Source organism: Eumetopias jubatus, unplaced genomic scaffold (genome assembly GCF_037043125.1).
Source record: "Eumetopias jubatus isolate StellerSeaLion01/CBP00866 unplaced genomic scaffold, mEumJub1_p1.0 scaffold_14, whole genome shotgun sequence".
NCBI classification, from domain to species: domain Eukaryota; kingdom Metazoa; phylum Chordata; class Mammalia; order Carnivora; family Otariidae; genus Eumetopias; species Eumetopias jubatus.
This window is the reverse complement of record NW_028274820.1, coordinates 13,482,000-13,492,524: the sequence shown is the minus strand read 5'-3', so window position 1 is coordinate 13,492,524 and position 10,525 is coordinate 13,482,000.

Genomic DNA, 10,525 nt, shown 5'->3' with positions numbered 1-10,525 from the left:
CTGTCCTCCAGAAATGTGTGTATGTTTTTACAATACAGTAAGAGCACTGGAACTCAGGCCTCTGTGTCCCCGAAGTTTTTAGAAATTCTGGGAAGACAGAAAGCAAATGAAGTTGGAGAAACTTGAATAGAAAACGATGAACACATAAGGGGAGACCACACGGTGAAAAATTTCAGAGACATTCCAAGCTCAGAGCCACTAAATATAGATCCTTCTGATGCTAGTGGAATTGGTGTAGCAGAAAACTATGCACAGAGAACCCACTTACAATGGGGGTGGGGGGAGATGGGGGGGAATTCTATAACCGGGAAGAAAGTTTGCCTGGTACCTGATTTTTAATGATTATGAAAGCTATGAGAATACATGTATTAAATTTATAGTTAACAAAACTTGTTATAATTGCAAATGTACTGTTAAAAGGATACCGATTGAATTGCTTTTTTTGTCTTTTGGGATGTAATATATTTTTTTAAAGATTTTATTTGAAAAAGAAAGAGCACAAGTAGGGGGGTAGAGGGAGAGGGAGAAGCAGACTCCCCGCTGAGCAGGGAGCCCGATGCGGGGCTCGATCCCAGGACCCTGAGATCATGACCTGAGCCAAAGGCAGACGCTTAATGACTGAGCCACCCAGGCGCCCCCGTGATGTGTAATATTTCTGAGGGAGCAGTGTGATAACACAGTGAGACCCCCTTCATTCCAGGCTTCATTTTTTTTTTAAGATTGTATTTATTCATTTGAGAGAGAGACAGAGACAGCACAAGCAAGGGGAGAGGGAGAAGCAGACTCCCTGCTGAGCTGGGAGCCAGACATGGGGCTCGAGCCCAGGACCTGGAGATCATGACCTGAGCTGAAGGCAGATGCTTAACCATCTGATCCAGGCTTCATTTTTGTAATCTCTTCTTCATCTCTCTTTCTCCTTAATGACATCTGGCCTTGAGGCATTTTGGAAACAATAGCCTTGGGTAGGAAGGAATGACTCATAATTCCATAGTTCTGAAAAAAGGCAGGGTAGTTTATCTTTTTCCCTCAGTCTTGTCTCCTATGTCTTCTACCTCCTGGGGCAGAGAATTCAGCTTTTCAAGCCTCATGGTTTTTGCAGGCTGAACCTAGAAAGGATTTCTGCTTTCAGATAGGTCACTTGTGGCTGGACGCAGCTCTTTTCCTGTAGGCTACAAGAAATAGCCAATGTATTCCAACATCCTAATTTTTTCCCCTACCGTTTTCCTAATACTACATTTTTTGTAGGTGCACAATTGGTGTCCCAACGTATAAGGTGACAACCTAGCCAAATGCAAAGGTCATCCAAACCTGGGACAGTGGGGATCGCATTGTCCAATTTTCTACCTCCTTCACCTTGCTATTTATATACACTTTAGGAGGTGCCCCTTGAAGCATCCCACTTCCTTTAACCACATTCTCTATCAGGTCAGCACGTTTTGGTTGTACATAACGGGAACTCCAGCTCAAAGCTGCATAAGCAATAGCAAATTTATTCTCATAAAATCCAAAAAAAGTTAAGCTCCAGGCATGGTGTCGGGACTCCTTCTCTGCTTCCTTGTAGCTTTCTTGGTTTTGTCCTTCTCTGTGTATTGGTTTTGTTTTCAGTGGGGTCGCAAGACTGTTGTGACTGTTCCAACGTCACAAACAAAACTCTAGAGCAGAAGGATCACCTCTTACGAATTACATCTCAATAGCCAGAACTGAGCTACACAGACATTGCCAATTCAACTACTGAAAGGAGCAATGAGATTACCATGGTTAAAAGGATGTTGGAGAGTCACTTCTTATTAAGCATTCATAAAAAAAAAGAAAAAGGCGGGCGCCTGGGTGGCTCAGTCGGTTAGGTGTGTGCCTTTGGCTCAGGTCATGACCTTGGGGTCCCGGATCAAGCGGGGAGCCTGCTTCTCCCTCTCCCTCAGCCCCTCCCCCTGCTTGTGCTCTCTGTCTCTCAAATAAATAAAATCTTTAAAAAAAGAAAAAGAAAAAGGCTGACAAAAGTAAGAATCAGAGTTCTTGGGTGTTAAACACAGGATTGCAAACAAACAAAAAAGGGGATGGGCTGTAGAACCGAATACCCACAGCTGAAGATCAAATCAGTAAGCCTGGTCTTATCCTCCACCCCATCTCAGTGGCTCATACCCTTGTCATACGCTGGGCTTTATCAACACCGATAACATAATCCCCCCCACGAATCTCAATTTCCAGCATACTGCTTACAGTGCTCTTTGAAACCCCTCCTAGTAATGGCGCTCTGGCTACCTGCTTCACTAGAATCTCGCCCTCATCTACCTCTTCAGCTACCTTGGGCACCCCCTGGCTTTCCGGTACTCACTTGAAAAAACGAAAACCCTGTTGAGACCCAAGCTGCGGAAACACTGTTTAGATCCGCTTTATGCCCGCATGCGCACAGCTGAACATAGCTGGAAAAACAAACATGCTGACCAGTTTCACTTTCTTTCATGATCATGTCTCATTGTGGACCCATGAGGCTATCCTACCATGTCATCGGTTCTAGAACACACACGTCTTCACACTAAGTGTCTCTGGCATGACGGTGTGTCTTAACAGGTGCCATTATGACATGTCATGCTTTAACTGGCAGGGTTTTTCCTTTTCTGTAGTTCCTAATAACATATTGGTGTGTCTTTTCAATGAGCGGCATTGAAACCTCGTCAAAGCTCCAGTACCTTCCTCCTGTATTAGTTGCTGGAGATGTGAATGCCGCCTTCTTGCCGGGTAGTCTCATGGTCTTCCTTCTGTGTGCGCCCACATGTCATGGCCATGTGCCCAAATTTCCTCTTATCTGGACACAAGTCATATGATTAGGGCCTCATTTTAACGAAATCACCTCTGTAAAGACCTAATCTCCAAGTACAGTGACATTCTTAGGTACGAGACGTTAGGACTTCAGCATGGGAATCTTGAGGGGACACAATTGAGCCCCTAACACTCTCCCATTCTCACTTTCAGTTGACGATGCTGTTCCCTATTTTACAGATACAGAAATGAGAAATTCCAAAGTTCCTACCAAATCACCTCCACCTTTCACTAACTGCCCCCAATTTCATTAACTCCTTTCCTGTTACCATGGATAAACCATTGGGACTCCCAGAAAAATCTCTTCTTGCCAAACCAGGAACTTCCCTCCAGCTCACCTCTCTCTCCTGCGTTACCAATTTTTCCCCAAACTCCGAGGGCACCAGTTTTTTTGTTTTGTTGTGTTCTTCTCTACTTTCAGCCTCTAGAAACGTGTCTGGCACACCATACAAGCTCAATATCAATGAACAAATACTGACTTTATATGTAAAGAGGAAACCCTTCACCAGAAGTAGAATTATAACAGTATATCCAATAAGACAATAAAATGACACAAAGTTAAAGTCAGTCAGTCCAAGAAAGACAGAGCACTTGGTAGGAAAAAGCAGCAGTCCCCTGAAGGAAAAAGCCTCAGATATTAGCATATACCAGAGACAAGAGATTCAGAGAGAACCACGGCCAATGAAAAACCTCACTTTACTGTCCAGATAGAGAGACTTTGCTATTCTTTTCAATTAGGGTATGTTATATGTGTGTTTTCATTTCTTTCCCATCCTAATGGAACCCTTCCTTCCTCTCTTCCTCCCTCCCTCCCTCCTTGGTTCCTTCTTTCTGTCATCCTTCTTCATCTCCTCCTCTTCCTCCTTCTAACTGTAAATAACCTCCTTTCCACCACTGCATATTGAGTGTGGTGAATTGGTTAAGTATGTGATTCAGTCACACTTTGCCATAAGGAGTTGTACTGTATCAAACCTGAAAATAGGGAACAACATCGTCAACTGAAAGTGAGAATGGGAGTGTGTTAGGGGCTCAACTGTGTCCCCTAAAAAGAGAAATACAGATCATCTAGAGCTTTTTTGAACTTCAGGATGGATGAATAATGAGACAGAGTTGTCTCTATAAAAAGAAGTGTTTTGTCATATATGGTAGCTATCAGGTGCGACTATTTTAAAAAGTGTATGTACGCCGAATGCAACGAATCCTCGACTGGATCCTAGAAAAGACGATCAGTAATGGAAGGCTGATGAAATCCAAAGCCTGCAGCTTAATATTCTTAGTCTTGACAGATGTACTGTGGTTATGTAAGATGTTAACATCAGGGCAAGTTGTGTGGAGGCTATATGGAAACTCTCTGTCCTATCCTTGCAGATTTTCTGTAAATCTACCGTTAAAAATATAAATGGAAAACAGGGTATGTATAAAGAAACCTATAAATGGTAACAGGGCTGCTGGGAGCTGAATGTCTTTTCTTACTTAGCATTCATTTTCCCTTTGTCAAGAATATTCTGCTTCCTTTTGGGAAGCTACGCATTCCTTTGCTCTGTCTTCATGATTCAGAGAGCCGCTAACTCTCCTCAGCCTCTGCCGATGGCGAGTGCCCCAGGTGTGACCTACTGATCAACACCACATTCTCTGAGTCACATGAGCTTCAGGGATGGGCATGTCACTTAGTCAATGTGAGACTCAATTCCAAGACTCTTGTGAAACTAAGAAGGTAGGATCTCTCCTTCCCACTGGGGTTGCTAAGGGTTGTATCAACCTTACTGTCACCAAGCAAGTCTGCTCTAAAATGGCACCAAGACAGGAAAGAGCAGACCAACCAACCAAAGGGAGCAAACCCAAGAATTGGTAATATTATCTAAGCTCCTCTATCTAGCCAGCCTTGGACTTGGGTCAATAAAGTACATTTGCTGTGTAGGTCAATTTAAGTTGGATTTCCTGAACCTTGCAATTTGAATCCAGTACAATAATGTCTAACTATAGTGGGTTAATACTAACCTGTTCATCTAGCATGATACCTTTTTAAAAAGTATTTGTGCATATAAAATCTTCGGAAAGATTTAATCCTCTAACTGGATTGGGGTCACAAGACTTTTACATCCTACTTTACACATTCCTGAATTGTTGGGATTTCTCATAAGGAACGTAGGTTATTTCTGTCATCAGAAGTAGCAAACATTAACCAGAACTGCTGTCCTATGAAGTATCTATGATAAAGAAAACAAAATAAAAAAACAGCTCAACCTTGGTTATTTTAATTTGCCTTGTTCAGTTAGATAATTTAGCCAATTCACGTCATAGACCGAGACACTAAAATTTTTTCCTTAGTAAATGCCGTATAGCTGAAAGTGATAAACACTTGCTCATGACAGTATACAGAATTTTGTATAGGCATGAAAAACATGTGGCTTTGGAAAGAAAACTGTAGCAATGTACAAACTTTTACTTTGTTAACATCTATTTTCTATAGCTTTGATTTTTGGTCTAATTCATTTTCTAGGGTTATGAATTTAAAATGATTATAGCATAGTACATAGTACCAAAGTTTGAGATGATGTTTGTTATTGTTTTAAATTCCGGATTCATAATACAGTATTATCCTTCAATGGGAATTTCATCACACATCCTATAGGCTCAAGTAGTGATGTTAATTACATTAAAGAAAAAACCCATCACAATCATCCATTAAACTTTGTTGAATTACAAAATTGGTCCTAACATGTAGAATGTCAACCAACCAGAATTCCTTTTTATCTACATATTTGGGGATTATTTAGAAAACTTCCTTAATAGATTCCAATCCTAGCTTAAAAAGTGACCTCCCCCCATCCCTGGCCCAGCATTTACTGAGTGACATTAAAAGCATTTACTAAGGGACAACATGTATACATTTCTCTGCTGATCACTCAGAACAAAGTTTATAAGCTGATGACCCAAGGTTGGGATTCAGCTTATTGGTGGTTTTCTTTTACTCAAAGTATTTAAACATTTAAAGAATTAGTGTGAAACTGGGAGGGTTTTTGTGGGAAAAAAAAAAAAAGTCCAGATTCTAGGAGTCATTTGAAAAATGGGGAAATCTGGCATCATTGCATTTCTACATCAGGCATTTAGTACAAACTTACAAAGCGATTAATTTCTCAGCTTCTGTCACATGTAAAAGCAGGTCAGAAAAAGATGGCAAGAGAAATGGCTCCTCCTCTTGCCTCTCCAATCCTCTCTCATTGCTGCATGTTGGAGATGCTTCAGTACCATAGAGCTCACTGTTCTACAAGAAGTGTTAGGGATTCTGACTTTCAAAGGATTGACAACAATTTAAAAGACCAAAGGGAATGGTAATATGCAGTGTTTACTTAAATATTCCTTCAGCAGCATTGAATTACAGATCTAGTATTGTTTGATAAAATCAAAACAAATGAAAAGCATGCTGATACTTTCTTATGGTGAAAGCTTACCCTAATTATAAAATAAAAAAGAGGAAATGAAATTTGAGTACTAGATACTAGGTATTTATCCAAAGGATACAACATAGTGATCCAAAGGGGCACACGCACCCCAATGTTTACAGCAGCAGTGTCGACAACAGCCAAACTATGGAAAGAGCCCAGCTGTCCATTGACAGATGAATGGATAAAGAAGATGTGGTCCATATATACAATGGAATATTACTGAGCCATCAGAAAGGATGAATCTTGCCATTTGCAATGACATGGATGGAACTAAAGGGTATTACGCTTAGTGGAATAAGTCAGTCAGAGAAAGACAAATACCATATGATTTCACTCATATGTGGAATTTAAGAAACAAAACAAATGAACATAGAGGAAGGGAAGGAAAAAAATAAGATGAAATCAGAGATGGAGACAAACCAAGAGACTCAACTATAGGAAACAAGGGTTGCTGGAGGGGAGGTGGGGTAACTGGGTGATGGGCATGAAGGAGGGCACTTGATTTAATGAGCACTGGGTGTTATACGCAACTGATGATTCACTAAATTCTCTCTCTGAAACTAATAATGTGCTATATGTTAAACCGATTTAAATAAAAAAAATTTGAGTGCTAGAGTCATGAAACCCCACCAAATATATTTATCCCAGATGATATGGTCACCTAAAGAAAAATAAAATTTTGACAGTTTCCTTTGACTCTTGTTACTCTAGCTTCATAGGCATTGGTTTTTGGTGCTCTTTCTTTAACAAGTCTTAACTCTTAATAAGTTAGTAACCTATCAGGATTTGGATAATCTATACAGCCCACTCACTGATACTGTATGGTGAAGTAATGAGAGTTGGTCTGTATATAACAATTTCAGTCTCACAGGATCATCTATCTGTTCTCTTCCCATTCCTCATTCCCCTTTACAAAAACAAACTAAGAGGGATTTCCAGGTAACAGCAAAACTTTACCTGGGGTATCTCTATGGATTGTGTTACATCTAACCAATCAGTTCAAGGCATGAAACAAAATATATTATATTTATTAAGTGGGAAGGTTCTTATAACACCACTGGAACACCTGAAGGAGCAGGATCTAAGTTGGGCCCCTGGAATGGTCTCTGAAAATACAGAAGTTGTCCATAGGGAGGTTACTGCTCTGAGGGCAGGCTAGAACTGGAGACACCACCAGCAGCAACTGCATCTAGGTAACAGGAAGACACCTGCACCCAGGCCCTAGGGAATTAAATCAAGAAGCTGGAGGCAACTGGAAGGCTGGCAAATCAACCTTGGAATCTTCTTAGGAAAAAACACAATCTTTCTAACCAATGGTGACAGCCAGAAGGCACGCTGAAGACAGACTCTGACTTACTTCTGCTTCCCAAATCTTGGGAGAGTGTATCTAACTGGCAGAACCAAATTTCAATTCAGAAACTGGGTGCAAAGGAGTCGAAGCATTTAAAAAAAAGAAAACAGCTTTCTAACAATGGAGGGGGAATGAAAGTTGAAGGCCAATTAAAGTATTTGCTGTACACATGTTTTCAAAATTTAATTTGTGTTGAATGATTTTTGCAAATGTATATTTAAAGGTATACAGAATTAAGGTGGCCCAGTGATAATTCAATTCTAGGCATTTACAAACATTTAACGCAGATTATACATAAGGTAATGGGACTGAGAGAAAAACAAAGAAGGAATAATACCTTCTCTCACACAGAAGCAAGCTGTAGAACTGATACTGTAAACCTCCTTATTCCTGGAATCCATCCATTTCCAACTCCACTGTGGCTATCTTAATGCAATTCATGACCATCCTCGACCCTGATTATCTTAATGACTTACTAAATGGTCTTCAAGAACCTATCATCAACTCTGTTTTCCACACTGAAGTCAAAGTAAAAAATATTTAAAATTAATAGACTTTATTTTTCTCACTTTAGGTTTACAGGAAAATGAGTAGAAAACACAGCAAGTTCCCATATACCCCCTCATCCTCCCTTATCCCCATTCCCCCTGCTATTAACACCTTGCATTAGTATGGTACATTTGTTATAGCCGACGAGCCATTAACAATACATTATTTAACATATAAAGCCATAGAGTTCACTCATTGTGCTGTACATTCTGTGGTTGTGGGTCAGTATATAATGACGTGTATCCACCATTAACAGCACCATACAGAATAGTTTCACTGCCCTAAATATCCCGTGCTTCACCTATTCATTCCTCCCTCCACCCACCAACCCCTTCCAACTTCCGACAACCACTGGTCTTTTAACTGTTTTCAGTTTTGCTTTTTCCAGAATGTCACATCGGTGGAATGATAGGATGTAGGCTTTTCAGATCGACTTCAGTTAGCAATATGCTTCTAAATTTTCTCCATGACTTTTCGTGACTTGATAACTTTTTTTTTTTTTTATTGCTGGATAACTCCATTGTATGGTTATACCACAGTTTGTTACCTCTTGGCATGTGGTTACTTCCAAGTTTTAGCATTTATGAATAAAGCTGTTATAAATACGAATGTGCAGGTTTTTGTGTGGACATGTTTTCAATTCATTTGTGTAAATGCCAAGGAATATGATTGCTGGATCATTTGGTATGAGATCTAGTTTTTTAAGAAATTGCCACCATTTTGCATTCTCCCTAGAAACGCATGAACGTTCCTGTTGCTCTATGGCCTTCTAAACATTTAGTGTTGTTAAGTGTTTCAAATTTTAGCCACTGGATTAACCATTGTAACAACAGTATCTCATTGTTTTGCAAATGTTTTCTCCCCATCCATGGCTTGACTTTTCATTCTCTGAACACTGTCTTGCAGAGAAATTTTCAATGTTAATGAAGTTTAACTTACTTTTTCTTTTATGGATCATGTTTTTGGTGTTGTACCTAAAAAAGTCATTATCACAGCCAGGGTTACCTAGATTTTCTTATGTTATCTTCTTTTATAGGTTTGTTTTACATGTAGGTCTATGATTCATTCAGTTAATTTTTTTTGAAAGGTGTACTTCTAGATTCACTTTTTATGGCCTGTAGATTTCCAGTTCTTCTAGTGCCATTTGTTGAAAGACTGTCCTTTCTCCACTGCATTGCCTTTGATCCTTTACTAAAGATCAGTTGGCTATCTTTGTGTTGGTCTATTTCTCCATTGACCTGGTTGTCTATTCTTTCACCAATACCACATGTTCCTGGTTACTGTAGCTTTATAGGAGTCTTGAGGTCTGGTAGTGCCAGTTCTCCAACTATGTTCTTCTTCAATATTGTTGGCTATTTTGCTTTTATAATTAAACTTCACAGTCTTTTGCCTATTAATTCAATTAAGCTTTAGAATTGATTTGTCAATATTTGCAAAATTACTTCTTGGGATTTTGATTGGGATTGAACTGAATTTATAAATCAAATTGGGAAGAACTGGTATCTTGACATTATTGAGTCTTCCTACCTGTGTACATGGCATATCTCCATTTACTTTGTTTTTACCAGTTTAGCAGTTTTCCTCATAGAGATCTTGTATATATTTTGTTAGATTTATACTTGAGGGTTTTTTTTTTTTTTCTTTTTGGTGCTAATGTAAGCCATTTTGGATTTTTAAAAAATATTTTTTTTTTAGAGAGAGGGAGAAAAGGAAAGAAAGAGCAAGGGGTGGAGGTGGGTGGGCAGAGGGAGAGGGAGTCCCAAGCAGATTTAGTGTGGAGCCTGACTTGGGGCTCAATCTCACGATCTTGAGATCACAACCTGATGTAAAACCAAGAGTTGACTGCTCATCTGACTGTGCCACCCAGGCACCCCACCATATTGGACTTTTAGGTTCAAATTTTAATCGTTCATTGCTGTATATAAGAAAGCAATTAACTTTGATTAAATAACTTTGTATACTGCAAGCTTTTTGTAATTGCTTATTTCAGGTTTTTTTTTTTAATTGTGATTTTCTACATAGACAATCGTGTCATTTGTGAATAGGGTTTAATTTCTTTTAAATTTGTATACCTTTAAAAAATTTCCTTTTTTTGGGGGGGGACTTCCAGCACATTGAAAAGCCATGTTGAGAGGGGACATCCTTGCCTTTTCTTCACTGAAACTTATTTTCTCACCATTAGTATGATATTAGCTGTAGGTTTTTGTAGATATTCTTTCTCAAATTGAGAAAGTTCCTTTCTATTCCTAGTTTGCTGAAAGTTTTAATCATGAATGGGTGCTGGATTTTGTCAACTACTTTTTTGCATATATTGATAAAATCATGATTTTTCTTCTTTAGCCTGTTAATGTGATGAATTACA